At 45.2% G+C, this 20,052-nt stretch overlaps 2 long non-coding RNA genes across 6 annotated transcripts in view; one reads left to right on the top strand and one right to left on the bottom strand.

The window, feature by feature from the left end:
• The window catches only part of LOC125965010 (uncharacterized), a 431,017-nt gene that overhangs the window by 105,682 nt on the left and 305,283 nt on the right, over nt 1-20,052 (top strand). The gene's annotated exons all lie outside the window — the stretch shown is intronic.
• The window catches only part of LOC125965009 (uncharacterized), a 455,232-nt gene that overhangs the window by 138,415 nt on the left and 296,765 nt on the right, over nt 1-20,052 (bottom strand). The window lies entirely within an intron of this gene.

Here is a 20,052-nt window from a genome sequence, read left to right as displayed (position 1 = left end):
TGGGGGCTGCTGGCTGAATGGGAGACGATTCCCCACCACTGACCAACTTCAGAATTGTTTACAGCTGGAGCAAGTGCCCTGATACGGTTTTCCTCTGTGTAACTGGTGGGTTCTGTGTTTTTTTTCTCTTTTTCGTTTTTGGTTCAAGGTAGATTTTATTCCTCTTTTTTGTATTTACAGATATAAGCATGGAAATAATTTATTCTGGATTTACACTTTTTTCAGATGGCCCTTTTGAGCGGGGGGAAGTGAGACTTCATTGTAGTGCAGATTTCCTTTGCAAGCTTGCTTGGTTGGCCAAAAAGGGCGTATGCATTTTTTCCTGAATATATTCAGGAAAAAACGCATACGCCCTTTTTGGCCAAGTGCATCATTGTGGACGTTCTGCCTCTTTTCCAATGCTTTAAATGCAATTCCAGTCTACCTCCTGAAATCGGTTTCCTGCAATTCTGACCCGCTTTCAAGTCCTGTTGGCAGCCTTACTTCAGTATATTTTTGGACAATAGCTGTCATTTATAACTCTGTAGGTTTGTGAATTACAGTGCCCCTGAGCTCCTTTCTTCAACTCGCTTTCTTGTGAGCTGGCCGCAACACTGCAAGATTGCTTCAGGCCCTAATCTGGTTCCGGCACGGCACGCTGAGCCTTTGGTTAATTCCTCTTCCTGGTGGGAAATGAGAGTTAAATTTGCCCGTCCAAACACCTCCAGCTAGTCTCTCATTGGTTCTCCCTATTCCTGTTCATCTTCCGCAGAAATTGCAAACTGGGCCAAACAGGAGGTTAAAGGCACTGACTCTCCAATTGGGGAGAGTGTTAGTAAAGCATCAGGAATGTTGCACCCGAGTACCAGGGGACGAAAACTGAGACACATTTGAACACGTTTCCAGATCACACGGTGGATCGTACTCTGCTTTCCACATGCATGATTTAGCTGAAGGAAGAATCCCTTAAACCTGGAGAGTTGAGACCCATGGAATGGGTACCATGCAATATGACTTCAAAGGGTCTGCATTTGCTCACCGAACCTCACCAATCCTATGAGCCCCAAGTGTCCAGCCTTATGTGTCACCCAGCTCTGGGTGTAGATGTGGTAAATCCATTTGCATCACAAGCCTTGATGAATTACTTAAGTATTCCTCTCTATTTCACTGTCATTGTGTTTTGTTTAAGAAATTTATTTTTATTATGGGATTTAGCTGATTTTCACTGCTGCGTTTATGCCGCTGTACACACTCTTGATTCTCTTACAGAGATATATAAATCCATAGGTTTTATGATTCTTACTAGTCAGGTATATTCCTAGGTGTTGAATATGTTGTGTTGAGTCCATTTCGTTGAGCAAGGAGTAGCTCTTGTCTATTACATATTTGGCTTATGGAACGGTATCTGTGCTCATTTCAGTCTCTGGTTTTATGCAGCACCCCACCTCACCTTTCCCCTTAAGCAAGCATAAGTTGGTTTTCTAAATTTGAGACCCTGTTCTGTTTTGTAATTCAGTTCCTGTGTAGCCAAGTTTACATACCGTGTATTAGTGATATCTTATGATGTTTCTTTTTCTGTGTGACTTACTTCAGTTAGAATCATCGTACCTGAATCCACTCACTATGCTGCTACGTGCCTGATGACATAGATTTCATTGCTGAGTGATATTGCATTGTACGTAAGTACCACAACTTCTTTATCCATTTTTCGCTTTCTGCGATATTGAACTTGTACCGTAAACGAGGTTCTTGTAAACAGAGCCATCCCAAACTTGGGGTGGCTGTGTCTTTTTGATTTTAATTTCCCTAAGCTATAAGACCATAAGTGGAAGTGCCCTAGGCTATGTTGCTTTTTTTTTTAGATGTTTCAGGAAACACCATACACTTCTCCAGAGTGGCTGTTGGCAATTTACATCCCGCCCATCAGCATAAGAAGGCTCCCAGTTCTCCATGGCCTGTCCTGTCATTCTGGATTTTACACTTTTTTCAGATGGTCCTTTTGACCGGGGGGAAGTGAGACTTCATTGTAGTGCTGATTTCCTTTGCCAGCTTGGTTGGTTGGCCTAAAAGGGCATATGCGTTTTATCCTGAATATATTCAGGAAAAAACGCATACACCCTTTTTGGCCAAGTGCATCATTGTCGAGGTTCTGACTCTCTTCATATGTTTTCAATGCAATTCCAGTCTACCTCCTGAAATCGGTTTCCTGCAATTCTGCCTTGCTTTCAATGCCTCTTCATAGCCTTACCTCAATATAGTTTTTGAAAATAGTTGGCGTTTATAACTCTGCAGGTTTTTGAATTGCAGTGGCCCTTAGCTCCATTTTTCAGCTCTTATTTTTGTGATCTTGCCTCATAACCACAGGATTCCTTCAGGCCCTATTCTTCTTCTGGGGCACCTTGCTGTGCCTTTGGTTTATTCTTACTGATGTGAAATTAGAGTGACATGTGCCCATTGAAACCGCTATTGCTAGTTTCTCACTGGTTCCCCCATTCCCATTCATCCTCCACACTAACTGCAGACTGTGCGATACCAGAACTTAAAGGCATTGACTCTCCATGTGGGGATGTTGTTAGTAAAGTGGCTGGAATGTCGATCCGGAGCCCCAGGAGAGGAAAAATGAGGTGCGTTTTAGAAACCTTTCCCGATCATATGGTATACCAGTCGCTGGGTTTCCCAAGCATGGTTTAGCTGTAGGAAGATTCCCTTCAACCTGGAGTGTTGGGACCCTTGGAATGAGTAGCATGAAGTATTGCATTAAACTTTTGGCAGTTGCTCACCAAAGCTCACCAATCCTCTCAGCCCCAAGTGTCCAGCCTTATGTCTTATCCAGCTGTGGGTTTATATGTGGTCAATCCAGGTTGCATCACAGCCCCTGAGCGAATTTTGTAAGAATTTTTCTCTCTTTCATTGTTTCTGCGTTTTGTTTTTAAAATTTATTTCTATAATGGGGTTTAGCTCATTTTCACTGCTGTGTTTGTGCCGCTCTGCACACACTTGATTCCCTTATGGAGATATATCAATACATGGGTTTTAAGATTCTTATTACTCAGATATATTTCTCTGCGGTGTATAGGGTGTGTTGAGGCCAGTTCATTGAGCAAGGTGTAGATCTTGTCTAATACCTATTTGGTTTATTGAACGGTATCTGTGCTAATTTCAAACTCTGGTTTTATGCATCACCCCACCTCTCCTTTCCCCTTAAGCTGACATAAGTGTGTTTTCTAAATGTGAGACACTGTTCTGTTCTGTAATTCATTTCTTGTGCAGCCATATTTACCCTCCCTCTATAAGTGATATCTTATGATATGTTTCTTTTTCTGTTTGACTTATTTCAAGTAGTATTATCGGACCTAAATCCACTCTTTATCCTTCTACTAGCCTTATTACATTGATTTCATGGTGAAGAGATATTCCATTGTACATAAGTACCACATCTTCTTTATCCACTGTTCTCTTTCCTGGGATATTTAAGGTGTACTGAAGTTGAGGTTCTTGTAAACAGAGTAGCCCTAAACTGTGGTGTGCTTGTGTCTTGTTGATTTTTAGACTTCCCTAGATATACTCCCATGATTGGAAGTGTCCTATGCTCTGTAGCTCTGTTTTTTAGATGATTTAGGAACCACCATACGCTTCTCCAGAGTGGCTCTCGGCAGTTCACACACTGCCCATCAGCGTATAAAGGCTCCCTGTTCTCCATGGCCTGTCCTGCATTTCTGGTTTTTACAATTTTTTAGGATGGCCCTTTTGACCGGTGGGAAATGAGACTTCTTTGTTGTGCACATTTGCATTGCTTGCTTGCTTCGTTGCCCATAAAGTGCGTATGCGTTTTTTCCTGGATATAATCAGGAAAAAACGCATACACCCTTTTGGGCCAACTGCATCATTGTCAAAATTCTGCCGCTTTTCATGTGCGTTAAAGACGAGTCCAATCTATCTCTTGAAATCTGTTTCTTGCAATTCTGTCTTGCATTCAGATCCTCTTCTTTGCCTTACCTCAACATATTTTTGGACGTTAGTTTTCATTTATAACTCTGCAGGTTTGTGAATTGCAGTGACCCTGAGCTCCATGTTTTAAGTTGCTCTTTTGTGAGCTGGCCTCAAACCCGCAGGATTGCTTCAGGCCCTATTTTGGCTCCGGCGAGGCAGGCTGAGCCTTTCTTTAATTCTTATTCTTAATGGGAAATTAGAGTGATATGTGCCCGTCCAAACCCCTACAACTCTTCTCTCATTGGTTCCCCCTCTTCCCGTTCATCCTCCTCACAATTTGCAAAATGTGTGAAACAGAAGTTTAAATGTGCTGGTTCTCCAAGTGGGGAGATTCTAAGTAACGTGGCTGGAATGGTGAACAGGAGCACCAGGAGAGGATAAATGAGGTGCATTTTAGACACATCTCCCGATCACATGGTGTACTGTCCTCTGGGTTTTCCATGCATGTTTTAGCTGTAGGAAGATCCCTTGAACCTGCAGATTTGGGGCCCATTGAATGGGTACCAGGTAGTATTACTTTAAAGGGTGTGCATTTCCTCACCCAACCTCACATTTCTCTTAGCGCAAACAGTTTCCAGCCTTATGTCTCATCCTGCTGTGGGTCTAGATGTGTTCAATCCATGTTGCATCACCATCCCTGAGGAAAAGTTGTAAGAGGTTTTCTCTGTCTCTCTGTCGTTTATTTTTTTCAATTTATTACTATATTGGTTACAGCTGATTTTCAAAGCTCTGTTTCTTGCTGCTGTACATCCACTTGATTCACGTACAGAGAGACATCAATAAATTCTTTTTCAGATTCTTACCAGTCGTATATATTCTTTTCCGGTGACTTGAGTGTGCTGAGTGCAGTTCTTTTAGCTACCGTGTAGGCCTTGTTGATTATCAGTTTGGTATTTGGAATGGTATCTTTGCTAATTTCAACCTCCTGGATGATGCCTCACCCCTCCCCACCTTTCCCGTTTAGCAGCCTTATGCGTGTTTTCTACATATTTGACTATGTTTTTGTTTTGTAATTTATTTCATGTGTAGCCATTTTGGATTCCACCTTTAAGTGATATCTTATGATATGTGTCTTTTTCTTTTTGAATTTTGTCACTTAGAATGATCATACGTAACTCCTCCGGAGTTGTTACAACTGGCCATATTTCATTGATTTCCAGGCTGAATAATATTCCACTCTACCTAAGTACCACATCTCTATCCATTTTTTCCCTCCAGAGACATTTAAGTTATATCTTAGTAGAGGATCTTTTAAACAGAGAGGGGGTAAACATTGGGGTGCCTGTGTCCTCTCGATTTTTGTTTTTCCCAAGATATACGCCCATGAGTGCAAGTGCCCTATGCTCTGTAGCTCATTTTTTAGATGCTTTAGTAAACACAATACACTTCTCCAGAATGGCCGTTGGCAATATACATTTCCACTATAAGTCTCACAGGGCTCCCTCTTCTCCTTGCCCTGTCCTGCATTTCTGTTGTTTACGCTTTATGAGGATGGCTCTTCTGACTGATGCGAAGTGATATGTTTTGTAGTATTGAATTCCAGTGCCCACCTGTTTGGTTGGTTAAAAAAGTGTATGCCCTTTTCTTGAATATATACAGAAAAAAACGCATACACCCTTTTTGGCCAACTGCAATGTTGGCAATGTTCAGCTCCTTTTCTTGTGCTTAATGGCGAGTCCTTTCTACCTCCTCAAATCCCTTTCCTGCCATTCTCCCTTGCTTACAAGTCCTTTTCTCTGACTTTCCTCAAGACATTTTTCAGTGATGGATATTTTCAACTCTGCAGTTTCGTGAATTTTACTGCCCCTGAGTTCCATTGTTCAGCTTGTTTTTATGGGAACTGGCCACAAAGCAGCGGGATTTCCTCAAGCCCTATACTGTTTCCATGGGCAACCCTAGCCTTTGGTCAATTCGTCTTCCTGATTGGAAATTAGAGTGACATGTGCCTGTCTGAGCACCTAGGACTTGTCTCTCATTGTTCCTCATCCTTCCGCTTCATCCTCTGGACAAATTCCAAACTGTACGCAACAGGATGTTGACAGTGCTGACATCTCCAAGTGGGGAGACTGTTAGTAAAGACGCTGGAGGGGTGAACCCGAGCACCAGGAGATGAGGAGATGAGATGCCTTTTCCAAACTCTTCCCGATCAGACGGTATACCATCCTCTGGGTGTGACAGACATGTTTTAGCAGTAGGAAGAGTCCCATTCATGTAAGGAGAACACCAGGGCTTTTTCAAAATCAGTGTCTCCCCGAAACCCAAACTGGGGAATTTTTTAAGCTACGGCTACACATATGTTCATTAAGGGCCTTGGGAAGTAGGCAGAGTCCAAACTTTAGATGATTGAAGTCTTCAGGGTCAGAAGCACTCACCACCAGCTTCCCTTAGGTTACACTTTAACTGTCATTGATAGATGATGTCAATAAAAATATCTATTCTTTTTCAGATTATTTCCCCTTATAGGTTATCGCAAAATGTTGAGTGTAGTTCCCTGTGCTATACAGTAGTTCCTTGTTGATGATCTATTTTATACATAGCAGTGTGTATGTGTTAATTCCAAACTGTTAATTTATCCCTCCTCCCACCTTTCCCCTTTGGTAATAATAAATTATAAGATTTTATACTTCTCAGAAATGGGGGAGCTGAAAGAGAGGTATCATTTTCAATGGAAAAGCATTTAAAACAAGATTGAAGGTTTAACCAAGATTATTAGATGTACATCCTTGAAAAGAAATCACTTCGTTTCTCTAATATTGACCTGACAAATAAGACAAACCTTTTCACTGAACTTGCTTATAATAAAGTGATGGAAATATCAAATGGAAGTGTTAGAAACATCTTATTTTACCCGAGCCTTATACACTGTTCTATGTTAACTACAGTTTGGCTCACACATCTGTTCATTGAGGTTACAATAGTCTCAATTTCTGTTACTGATCCTCCAGAGTGGACCCCAACAAGTGTTCCCCTGCCCAGTGTCATTGGGGCCAACAGATCGAGACTGAGTTTGGTTCACAAGCAAAGGAAACTTTATATTTTGATCAGAGAATGGAGAGGTGAGAGCATGCACTACCCCGTGGGCTGTGGGCTGGGCTGCTGTGTAGAGATCCTGTCAGAGTCAGTGGGAGGGAGGGGGCGGAGCTCTCGAGGGCCGGGTTGGCTGTAGCTCAGGCTCTATATCGCGGAGTCTGCACTGGGCCCCAGGAGCTGAGGTGTCGACCCAGCCATTCTGCACTAGGAAATCTGGTCTGAAGTGCCGGGTGTGGAACCTCTGCATGCGGGACCCTAGGAGCACGTGAAATTAGACAAAGCACAAAGGATAAAAAAGGTTAGACTTGACTTTATTGCCCAGATTCTATTTTTATCTCCCAGGGATTTTTAATGGGCTTTGCTGGGGACAAACCCCTCCTCTGCCTTTTGTCCCGTTCCTCATTCTTGGAGTGCTGAGGGTACAGACCCTTCTTCTGTAACTGCTGAGTGCTGAGTTGGGAGCCCTCATACCCGGGGGCGAGGGTCAGAGCTTCTCCCCAGCAGCCTCCAGGTGACGTTGATTGTCCCCAGGTCCCCTGCCTCCCTGCTCGTCCACCTGAGCACCAGCATTGGAAGTGTTATAGATTCTAATGACCTTTAAGGGTCCAGGAAAGAGATGTGCAGAGACGCTGTGGGGGCCGGTTTCACCCCGCCCCACATTTGTTCGGCCACCTTAGGCTGACCGTTTCTGCCAGCGTAGATGCTCTGACCAGTAGTCTGCGCTTTCTTCAATTAGGCCCCTGAATTAACGTACAAACAGCACCAGGTGTCAGAGCCCTGCCCACTCAACTCCCAGACAGTCCAGGGTCAGTGGTGATCAAGGACCATGATGGCCACTGAGTCAACAGCCTTTTGAAGTAAACAGGAGTCCAGCCGGTCTTATTGGCCACCATCATCATGGTGTCTGTAGGCTTTTCTATGGTGACAGTGTGATATACGGTTCCCCCGCCAAGATTATTAGCTCCCCTCTGGGTGCAGTAAGTCCTGCAAGCAGTAGTCTACTCTTTTGGGACACACTCTTGTTGTTTTATGAGAGAAACTCCAGGTCAAGTGATGTTCACACGAGTCGTCATGGTGCCCTGTTGCCCCCGGTTATCTCTCTGGATGTTGGAGTTGGAGGGCCTCCTCACTCGAGGTCGGTGTGCCCACGGAGTGAACCCTGCAACTTCAGGGCATGGTTGGTGGTTAGGATCACCACGTGGGGTCCTTTTCCCTTAGGAGGGAGGTGGCCTTTTGGGCTGCTGATTTCCAGGTTTTTAGATACCGCCAGTATCTTGGCCAGATGTGGCAGTGGGCCAAGCCCCTTGGTGACCGTAGTTTATCCTACCTGGATGGCATTCTTGCATTGTTCCATTTCAAGTGGTCCCAGTTTTTGCACTAATTCTCCAATGGCGATTCACCTTTCACCGGGAATGTAAAGGTCAAAGGGTTTAGCTAAATTAGGGAGTTCCAGGGCAAGGGTCTGAATTGACTGCTCTTTCCATTCTTGAAAGGCCACTTCTGGATTCTATTCAAAAGGATCATCATCTTTTCCTTTCAGTGTTTCATATAGAGGCCCAGCTAGTGGACTCTAGTTAGGGATCCAGAAGCAGCAAACCCTGGCCTCCCCAGGAACCCCTAAGCTGTCTTCTAGTTTTAGAAAGGGGTAAGGCTGAAAATGGTTTCTTCCCTTTCCTGGGACGGGCTTCTCCGACCTTCTGTGAGAATGAAGCCCAGGCAGGTCACCGCAGTCTGTGATATTTGAGCTTTTTCTTGGACAACTTCTATCCTTTATTGGCTTGGTAGTTCAGAGGCCTCCTTAGTAGGGCTGGCGATCAGAATGTCATCTGCATATTGAAGGAGGGTTTCCTTTTCTGGAGGTAGAACTTTTAGGTCTTTAGCTAAGCTTTCCCCAAAGATGGTGTGGGAATTTTTGCACCCTTGGGGCCAGACGGCCCGGAAGTATTGTTTTAGTTGTATGTTGAGTCCTGCCACTCACAAGCCAAAATTTCTTGTGACTCTGGGACTAATGGAATACAAAAGAAGGCATCATTGAAGACTAATACAGAATACCATGTCCTGGTGGTTGGTAGAATGACCAGCAGGGTGTAGGAATTAGGAGCAACTGGAGGTATATCCTCGGTGGCTTCACTGACTGTCCTGACATCTTTTACCAGGTCCCCAGCAGCCCATGGGGCTCTCGTGGTCAGACCAATCCCAGAATATGGAGCTCACCTGGGCAGGTACCCCACCCCCACCCCAGCCCACAGGGCTCTCGTGGTCAGGCCCCTCCCAGGATACAGAGCTACCCTTGCAGGTACCGTGGCAGGGCTGGGCACACAGGAACCATGCACATAGCCCTCATTGCAGAGCACCCGCAGGTCACCTGTCGCACAGAGCTGACACAGAGCAACTCAGAGCAGGACTTGAACTAACAAACAGCAGCTGCGACAGGTCTGTGACCCTGGGCATCACTCTGTGCGGCCTCCCTCCACCTGGTCTTCCAGAGACTTCCACTGCACCCGGGGCACCAGGCCTCTGTCTCTAACCACCACCCACCCCTCCTCTCCCTGACTCCTGGGTTCCTCTCATTAGGAGAGGGTTTTCTTGAAGTTGTCTCCCACTCATGGGCCAGATAAAATGATTAGAAAACAAGCCAAAGCTGCAGCCCCTTGTCTATCCTGACTCTCAGGAGCCCACACCTGTTCCTTGGACCTGGCCGGTTCAGCAAGTTCCATTTTCTGCAACTGTGAGCCCCTGAGGGGTGATGATTGGCTGACCTGGGCAGCCTTACCGTGCCGGCCAGCCCTCCCCAGGTGTGCCTGGGTTGAGATCAATATAAATACCACTCCAGGCAGCAAGAGCCCCTGCAGCCGTGCCTGACACCATTTTCTCTGCCCTGTCAGCAGTCTCAGGGCTGGGCTGGTGGGAGGGAGTGAGAGGCCACGGCTTTGTGGGTGGCCCAGTGTGAGTGGGGCTCTGCTGGACTTTCTGCAGCAGTGGCCAGGCTGCCACCTGCTAAACAAGAGGATGTGTCACCCATACCTGCTGCTGGTATTTCTCCCTGGGCAGAGGTGAGGAAGGAAAAAAGCAGTGGGGGCAGGGACAGGACGGGTATCTCAGGCAGGGAAATGGAAATCTTCCAGAAGAGCACCCAGGGCCAGGACCATCCTGGCTGGCCTGCAGGCACCAAGTCGGCCGGCATGCTGTCACTCGTGTGGCTCTATGGCCCTTCCTCTAGGCTTTCAAGTCCTTGTATATATTCAGGTGTTTTACCTGGGACGGGTGGGAATAGTTCAGCAGCAACTGGCCTGGGGCTCAGCTCACGTTTACTCACAGATGCCTCGGCACGGTGCCCCAGCTTTGCAATGAGGACGCTTGTTGCGTGGGGGCTGCTGGCTGAATGGGAGACGATTCCCCACCACTGACCAACTTCAGAATTGTTTACAGCTGGAGCAAGTGCCCTGATACGGTTTTCCTCTGTGTAACTGGTGGGTTCTGTGTTTTTTTTCTCTTTTTCGTTTTTGGTTCAAGGTAGATTTTATTCCTCTTTTTTGTATTTACAGATATAAGCATGGAAATAATTTATTCTGGATTTACACTTTTTTCAGATGGCCCTTTTGAGCGGGGGGAAGTGAGACTTCATTGTAGTGCAGATTTCCTTTGCAAGCTTGCTTGGTTGGCCAAAAAGGGCGTATGCATTTTTTCCTGAATATATTCAGGAAAAAACGCATACGCCCTTTTTGGCCAAGTGCATCATTGTGGACGTTCTGCCTCTTTTCCAATGCTTTAAATGCAATTCCAGTCTACCTCCTGAAATCGGTTTCCTGCAATTCTGACCCGCTTTCAAGTCCTGTTGGCAGCCTTACTTCAGTATATTTTTGGACAATAGCTGTCATTTATAACTCTGTAGGTTTGTGAATTACAGTGCCCCTGAGCTCCTTTCTTCAACTCGCTTTCTTGTGAGCTGGCCGCAACACTGCAAGATTGCTTCAGGCCCTAATCTGGTTCCGGCACGGCACGCTGAGCCTTTGGTTAATTCCTCTTCCTGGTGGGAAATGAGAGTTAAATTTGCCCGTCCAAACACCTCCAGCTAGTCTCTCATTGGTTCTCCCTATTCCTGTTCATCTTCCGCAGAAATTGCAAACTGGGCCAAACAGGAGGTTAAAGGCACTGACTCTCCAATTGGGGAGAGTGTTAGTAAAGCATCAGGAATGTTGCACCCGAGTACCAGGGGACGAAAACTGAGACACATTTGAACACGTTTCCAGATCACACGGTGGATCGTACTCTGCTTTCCACATGCATGATTTAGCTGAAGGAAGAATCCCTTAAACCTGGAGAGTTGAGACCCATGGAATGGGTACCATGCAATATGACTTCAAAGGGTCTGCATTTGCTCACCGAACCTCACCAATCCTATGAGCCCCAAGTGTCCAGCCTTATGTGTCACCCAGCTCTGGGTGTAGATGTGGTAAATCCATTTGCATCACAAGCCTTGATGAATTACTTAAGTATTCCTCTCTATTTCACTGTCATTGTGTTTTGTTTAAGAAATTTATTTTTATTATGGGATTTAGCTGATTTTCACTGCTGCGTTTATGCCGCTGTACACACTCTTGATTCTCTTACAGAGATATATAAATCCATAGGTTTTATGATTCTTACTAGTCAGGTATATTCCTAGGTGTTGAATATGTTGTGTTGAGTCCATTTCGTTGAGCAAGGAGTAGCTCTTGTCTATTACATATTTGGCTTATGGAACGGTATCTGTGCTCATTTCAGTCTCTGGTTTTATGCAGCACCCCACCTCACCTTTCCCCTTAAGCAAGCATAAGTTGGTTTTCTAAATTTGAGACCCTGTTCTGTTTTGTAATTCAGTTCCTGTGTAGCCAAGTTTACATACCGTGTATTAGTGATATCTTATGATGTTTCTTTTTCTGTGTGACTTACTTCAGTTAGAATCATCGTACCTGAATCCACTCACTATGCTGCTACGTGCCTGATGACATAGATTTCATTGCTGAGTGATATTGCATTGTACGTAAGTACCACAACTTCTTTATCCATTTTTCGCTTTCTGTGATATTGAACTTGTACCGTAAACGAGGTTCTTGTAAACAGAGCCATCCCAAACTTGGGGTGGCTGTGTCTTTTTGATTTTAATTTCCCTAAGCTATAAGACCATAAGTGGAAGTGCCCTAGGCTATGTTGCTTTTTTTTTTAGATGTTTCAGGAAACACCATACACTTCTCCAGAGTGGCTGTTGGCAATTTACATCCCGCCCATCAGCATAAGAAGGCTCCCAGTTCTCCATGGCCTGTCCTGTCATTCTGGATTTTACACTTTTTTCAGATGGTCCTTTTGACCGGGGGGAAGTGAGACTTCATTGTAGTGCTGATTTCCTTTGCCAGCTTGGTTGGTTGGCCTAAAAGGGCATATGCGTTTTATCCTGAATATATTCAGGAAAAAACGCATACACCCTTTTTGGCCAAGTGCATCATTGTCGAGGTTCTGACTCTCTTCATATGTTTTCAATGCAATTCCAGTCTACCTCCTGAAATCGGTTTCCTGCAATTCTGCCTTGCTTTCAATGCCTCTTCATAGCCTTACCTCAATATAGTTTTTGAAAATAGTTGGCGTTTATAACTCTGCAGGTTTTTGAATTGCAGTGGCCCTTAGCTCCATTTTTCAGCTCTTATTTTTGTGATCTTGCCTCATAACCACAGGATTCCTTCAGGCCCTATTCTTCTTCTGGGGCACCTTGCTGTGCCTTTGGTTTATTCTTACTGATGTGAAATTAGAGTGACATGTGCCCATTGAAACCGCTATTGCTAGTTTCTCACTGGTTCCCCCATTCCCATTCATCCTCCACACTAACTGCAGACTGTGCGATACCAGAACTTAAAGGCATTGACTCTCCATGTGGGGATGTTGTTAGTAAAGTGGCTGGAATGTCGATCCGGAGCCCCAGGAGAGGAAAAATGAGGTGCGTTTTAGAAACCTTTCCCGATCATATGGTATACCAGTCGCTGGGTTTCCCAAGCATGGTTTAGCTGTAGGAAGATTCCCTTCAACCTGGAGTGTTGGGACCCTTGGAATGAGTAGCATGAAGTATTGCATTAAACTTTTGGCAGTTGCTCACCAAAGCTCACCAATCCTCTCAGCCCCAAGTGTCCAGCCTTATGTCTTATCCAGCTGTGGGTTTATATGTGGTCAATCCAGGTTGCATCACAGCCCCTGAGCGAATTTTGTAAGAATTTTTCTCTCTTTCATTGTTTCTGCGTTTTGTTTTTAAAATTTATTTCTATAATGGGGTTTAGCTCATTTTCACTGCTGTGTTTGTGCCGCTCTGCACACACTTGATTCCCTTATGGAGATATATCAATACATGGGTTTTAAGATTCTTATTACTCAGATATATTTCTCTGCGGTGTATAGGGTGTGTTGAGGCCAGTTCATTGAGCAAGGTGTAGATCTTGTCTAATACCTATTTGGTTTATTGAACGGTATCTGTGCTAATTTCAAACTCTGGTTTTATGCATCACCCCACCTCTCCTTTCCCCTTAAGCTGACATAAGTGTGTTTTCTAAATGTGAGACACTGTTCTGTTCTGTAATTCATTTCTTGTGCAGCCATATTTACCCTCCCTCTATAAGTGATATCTTATGATATGTTTCTTTTTCTGTTTGACTTATTTCAAGTAGTATTATCGGACCTAAATCCACTCTTTATCCTTCTACTAGCCTTATTACATTGATTTCATGGTGAAGAGATATTCCATTGTACATAAGTACCACATCTTCTTTATCCACTGTTCTCTTTCCTGGGATATTTAAGGTGTACTGAAGTTGAGGTTCTTGTAAACAGAGTAGCCCTAAACTGTGGTGTGCTTGTGTCTTGTTGATTTTTAGACTTCCCTAGATATACTCCCATGATTGGAAGTGTCCTATGCTCTGTAGCTCTGTTTTTTAGATGATTTAGGAACCACCATACGCTTCTCCAGAGTGGCTCTCGGCAGTTCACACACTGCCCATCAGCGTATAAAGGCTCCCTGTTCTCCATGGCCTGTCCTGCATTTCTGGTTTTTACAATTTTTTAGGATGGCCCTTTTGACCGGTGGGAAATGAGACTTCTTTGTTGTGCACATTTGCATTGCTTGCTTGCTTCGTTGCCCATAAAGTGCGTATGCGTTTTTTCCTGGATATAATCAGGAAAAAACGCATACACCCTTTTGGGCCAACTGCATCATTGTCAAAATTCTGCCGCTTTTCATGTGCGTTAAAGACGAGTCCAATCTATCTCTTGAAATCTGTTTCTTGCAATTCTGTCTTGCATTCAGATCCTCTTCTTTGCCTTACCTCAACATATTTTTGGACGTTAGTTTTCATTTATAACTCTGCAGGTTTGTGAATTGCAGTGACCCTGAGCTCCATGTTTTAAGTTGCTCTTTTGTGAGCTGGCCTCAAACCCGCAGGATTGCTTCAGGCCCTATTTTGGCTCCGGCGAGGCAGGCTGAGCCTTTCTTTAATTCTTATTCTTAATGGGAAATTAGAGTGATATGTGCCCGTCCAAACCCCTACAACTCTTCTCTCATTGGTTCCCCCTCTTCCCGTTCATCCTCCTCACAATTTGCAAAATGTGTGAAACAGAAGTTTAAATGTGCTGGTTCTCCAAGTGGGGAGATTCTAAGTAACGTGGCTGGAATGGTGAACAGGAGCACCAGGAGAGGATAAATGAGGTGCATTTTAGACACATCTCCCGATCACATGGTGTACTGTCCTCTGGGTTTTCCATGCATGTTTTAGCTGTAGGAAGATCCCTTGAACCTGCAGATTTGGGGCCCATTGAATGGGTACCAGGTAGTATTACTTTAAAGGGTGTGCATTTCCTCACCCAACCTCACATTTCTCTTAGCGCAAACAGTTTCCAGCCTTATGTCTCATCCTGCTGTGGGTCTAGATGTGTTCAATCCATGTTGCATCACCATCCCTGAGGAAAAGTTGTAAGAGGTTTTCTCTGTCTCTCTGTCGTTTATTTTTTTCAATTTATTACTATATTGGTTACAGCTGATTTTCAAAGCTCTGTTTCTTGCTGCTGTACATCCACTTGATTCACGTACAGAGAGACATCAATAAATTCTTTTTCAGATTCTTACCAGTCGTATATATTCTTTTCCGGTGACTTGAGTGTGCTGAGTGCAGTTCTTTTAGCTACCGTGTAGGCCTTGTTGATTATCAGTTTGGTATTTGGAATGGTATCTTTGCTAATTTCAACCTCCTGGATGATGCCTCACCCCTCCCCACCTTTCCCGTTTAGCAGCCTTATGCGTGTTTTCTACATATTTGACTATGTTTTTGTTTTGTAATTTATTTCATGTGTAGCCATTTTGGATTCCACCTTTAAGTGATATCTTATGATATGTGTCTTTTTCTTTTTGAATTTTGTCACTTAGAATGATCATACGTAACTCCTCCGGAGTTGTTACAACTGGCCATATTTCATTGATTTCCAGGCTGAATAATATTCCACTCTACCTAAGTACCACATCTCTATCCATTTTTTCCCTCCAGAGACATTTAAGTTATATCTTAGTAGAGGATCTTTTAAACAGAGAGGGGGTAAACATTGGGGTGCCTGTGTCCTCTCGATTTTTGTTTTTCCCAAGATATACGCCCATGAGTGCAAGTGCCCTATGCTCTGTAGCTCATTTTTTAGATGCTTTAGTAAACACAATACACTTCTCCAGAATGGCCGTTGGCAATATACATTTCCACTATAAGTCTCACAGGGCTCCCTCTTCTCCTTGCCCTGTCCTGCATTTCTGTTGTTTACGCTTTATGAGGATGGCTCTTCTGACTGATGCGAAGTGATATGTTTTGTAGTATTGAATTCCAGTGCCCACCTGTTTGGTTGGTTAAAAAAGTGTATGCCCTTTTCTTGAATATATACAGAAAAAAACGCATACACCCTTTTTGGCCAACTGCAATGTTGGCAATGTTCAGCTCCTTTTCTTGTGCTTAATGGCGAGTCCTTTCTACCTCCTCAAATCCCTTTCCTGCCATTCTCCCTTGCTTACAAGTCCTTTTCTCTGACTTTCCTCAAGACATTTTTCAGTGATGGATATTTTCAACTCTGCAGTTTCGTGAATTTTACTGCCCCTGAGTTCCATTGTTCAGCTTGTGTTTATGGGAACTGGCCACAAAGCAGCGGGATTTCCTCAAGCCCTATACTGTTTCCATGGGCAACCCTAGCCTTTGGTCAATTCGTCTTCCTGATTGGAAATTAGAGTGACATGTGCCTGTCTGAGCACCTAGGACTTGTCTCTCATTGTTCCTCATCCTTCCGCTTCATCCTCTGGACAAATTCCAAACTGTACGCAACAGGATGTTGACAGTGCTGACATCTCCAAGTGGGGAGACTGTTAGTAAAGACGCTGGAGGGGTGAACCCGAGCACCAGGAGATGAGGAGATGAGATGCCTTTTCCAAACTCTTCCCGATCAGACGGTATACCATCCTCTGGGTGTGACAGACATGTTTTAGCAGTAGGAAGAGTCCCATTCATGTAAGGAGAACACCAGGGCTTTTTCAAAATCAGTGTCTCCCCGAAACCCAAACTGGGGAATTTTTTAAGCTACGGCTACACATATGTTCATTAAGGGCCTTGGGAAGTAGGCAGAGTCCAAACTTTAGATGATTGAAGTCTTCAGGGTCAGAAGCACTCACCACCAGCTTCCCTTAGGTTACACTTTAACTGTCATTGATAGATGATGTCAATAAAAATATCTATTCTTTTTCAGATTATTTCCCCTTATAGGTTATCGCAAAATGTTGAGTGTAGTTCCCTGTGCTATACAGTAGTTCCTTGTTGATGATCTATTTTATACATAGCAGTGTGTATGTGTTAATTCCAAACTGTTAATTTATCCCTCCTCCCACCTTTCCCCTTTGGTAATAATAAATTATAAGATTTTATACTTCTCAGAAATGGGGGAGCTGAAAGAGAGGTATCATTTTCAATGGAAAAGCATTTAAAACAAGATTGAAGGTTTAACCAAGATTATTAGATGTACATCCTTGAAAAGAAATCACTTCGTTTCTCTAATATTGACCTGACAAATAAGACAAACCTTTTCACTGAACTTGCTTATAATAAAGTGATGGAAATATCAAATGGAAGTGTTAGAAACATCTTATTTTACCCGAGCCTTATACACTGTTCTATGTTAACTACAGTTTGGCTCACACATCTGTTCATTGAGGTTACAATAGTCTCAATTTCTGTTACTGATCCTCCAGAGTGGACCCCAACAAGTGTTCCCCTGCCCAGTGTCATTGGGGCCAACAGATCGAGACTGAGTTTGGTTCACAAGCAAAGGAAACTTTATATTTTGATCAGAGAATGGAGAGGTGAGAGCATGCACTACCCCGTGGGCTGTGGGCTGGGCTGCTGTGTAGAGATCCTGTCAGAGTCAGTGGGAGGGAGGGGGCGGAGCTCTCGAGGGCCGGGTTGGCTGTAGCTCAGGCTCTATATCGCGGAGTCTGCACTGGGCCCCAGGAGCTGAGGTGTCGACCCAGCCATTCTGCACTAGGAAATCTGGTCTGAAGTGCCGGGTGTGGAACCTCTGCATGCGGGACCCTAGGAGCACGTGAAATTAGACAAAGCACAAAGGATAAAAAAGGTTAGACTTGACTTTATTGCCCAGATTCTATTTTTATCTCCCAGGGATTTTTAATGGGCTTTGCTGGGGACAAACCCCTCCTCTGCCTTTTGTCCCGTTCCTCATTCTTGGAGTGCTGAGGGTACAGACCCTTCTTCTGTAACTGCTGAGTGCTGAGTTGGGAGCCCTCATACCCGGGGGCGAGGGTCAGAGCTTCTCCCCAGCAGCCTCCAGGTGACGTTGATTGTCCCCAGGTCCCCTGCCTCCCTGCTCGTCCACCTGAGCACCAGCATTGGAAGTGTTATAGATTCTAATGACCTTTAAGGGTCCAGGAAAGAGATGTGCAGAGACGCTGTGGGGGCCGGTTTCACCCCGCCCCACATTTGTTCGGCCACCTTAGGCTGACCGTTTCTGCCAGCGTAGATGCTCTGACCAGTAGTCTGCGCTTTCTTCAATTAGGCCCCTGAATTAACGTACAAACAGCACCAGGTGTCAGAGCCCTGCCCGCTCAACTCCCAGACAGTCCAGGGTCAGTGGTGATCAAGGACCATGATGGCCACTGAGTCAACAGCCTTTTGAAGTAAACAGGAGTCCAGCCGGTCTTATTGGCCACCATCATCATGGTGTCTGTAGGCTTTTCTATGGTGACAGTGTGATATACGGTTCCCCCGCCAAGATTATTAGCTCCCCTCTGGGTGCAGTAAGTCCTGCAAGCAGTAGTCTACTCTTTTGGGACACACTCTTGTTGTTTTATGAGAGAAACTCCAGGTCAAGTGATGTTCACACGAGTTGTCATGGTGCCCTGTTGCCCCCGGTTATCTCTCTGGATGTTGGAGTTGGAGGGCCTCCTCACTCGAGGTCGGTGTGCCCACGGAGTGAACCCTGCAACTTCAGGGCATGGTTGGTGGTTAGGATCACCACGTGGGGTCCTTTTCCCTTAGGAGGGAGGTGGCCTTTTGGGCTGCTGATTTCCAGGTTTTTAGATACCGCCAGTATCTTGGCCAGATGTGGCAGTGGGCCAAGCCCCTTGGTGACCGTAGTTTATCCTACCTGGATGGCATTCTTGCATTGTTCCATTTCAAGTGGTCCCAGTTTTTGCACTAATTCTCCAATGGAGATTCACCTTTCACCGGGAATGTAAAGGTCAAAGGGTTTAGCTAAATTAGGGAGTTCCAGGGCACGGGTCTGAATTGACTGCTCTTTCCATTCTTGAAAGGCCACTTCTGGATTCTATTCAAAAGGATCATCATCTTTTCCTTTCAGTGTTTCATATAGAGGCCCAGCTAGTAGACTGTAGTTAGGGATCCAGAAGCAGCAAACCCTGGCCTCCCCAGGAACCCCTAAGCTGTCTTCTAGTTTTAGAAAGGGGTAAGGCTGAAAATGGTTTCTTCCCTTTCCTGGGACGGGCTTCTCCGACCTTCTGTGAGAATGAAGCCCAGGCAGGTCACCGCAGTCTGTGATATTTGAGCTTTTTCTTGGACAACTTCTATCCTTTATTGGCTTGGTAGTTCAGAGGCCTCCTTAGTAGGGCTGGCGATCAGAATGTCGTCTGCATATTGAAGGAGGGTTTCCTTTTCCAGAGGTAGAACTTTTAGGTCTTTAGCTAAGCTTTCCCCAAAGATGGTGTGGGAATTTTTGCACCCTTGGGGCCAGACGGCCCGGAAGTATTGTTGTAGTTGTATGTTGAGTCCTGCCACTCACAAGCCAAAATTTCTTGTGACTCTGGGACTAATGGAATACAAAAGAAGGCATCATTGAAGACTAATACAGAATACCATGTCCTGGTGGTTGGTAGAATGACCAGCAGGGTGTAGGAATTAGGAGCAACTGGAGGTATATCCTCGGTGGCTTCACTGACTGTCCTGACATCCTTTACCAGGTCCCCAGCAGCCCATGGGGCTCTCGTGGTCAGACCAATCCCAGAATATGGAGCTCACCTGGGCAGGTACCCCACCCCCACCCCAGCCCACGGGGCTCTCGTGGTCAGGCCCCTCCCAGGATACAGAGCTACCCTTGCAGGTACCGTGGCAGGGCTGGGCACACAGGAACCGTGCACATAGCCCTCATTGCAGAGCACCCCCAGGTCACCTGTCGCACAGAGCTGACACAGAGCACCTCAGAGCAGGACTTGAACTAACAAACAGCAGCTGCGACAGGTCTGTGACCCTGGGCATCACTCTGTGCGGCCTCCCTCCACCTGGTCTTCCAGAGACTTCCACTGCACCTGGGGCACCAGGCCTCTGTCTCCAACCACCACCCACCCCTCCTCTCCCTGACCCCTGGGTTCCTCTCATTAGGAGAGGGTTTTCTTGAAGTTGTCTCCCACTCATGGGCCAGATAAAATGATTAGAAAACAAGCCAAAGCTGCAGCCCCTTGTCTATCCTGACTCTCAGGAGCCCACACCTGTTCCT

This window comes from Orcinus orca, chromosome 7, assembly GCF_937001465.1.
Source record: "Orcinus orca chromosome 7, mOrcOrc1.1, whole genome shotgun sequence".
NCBI lineage: Eukaryota > Metazoa > Chordata > Mammalia > Artiodactyla > Delphinidae > Orcinus > Orcinus orca.
Note: the sequence above shows the minus strand (reverse complement) of the source record. Positions and strands in the feature narration are given on the sequence as shown.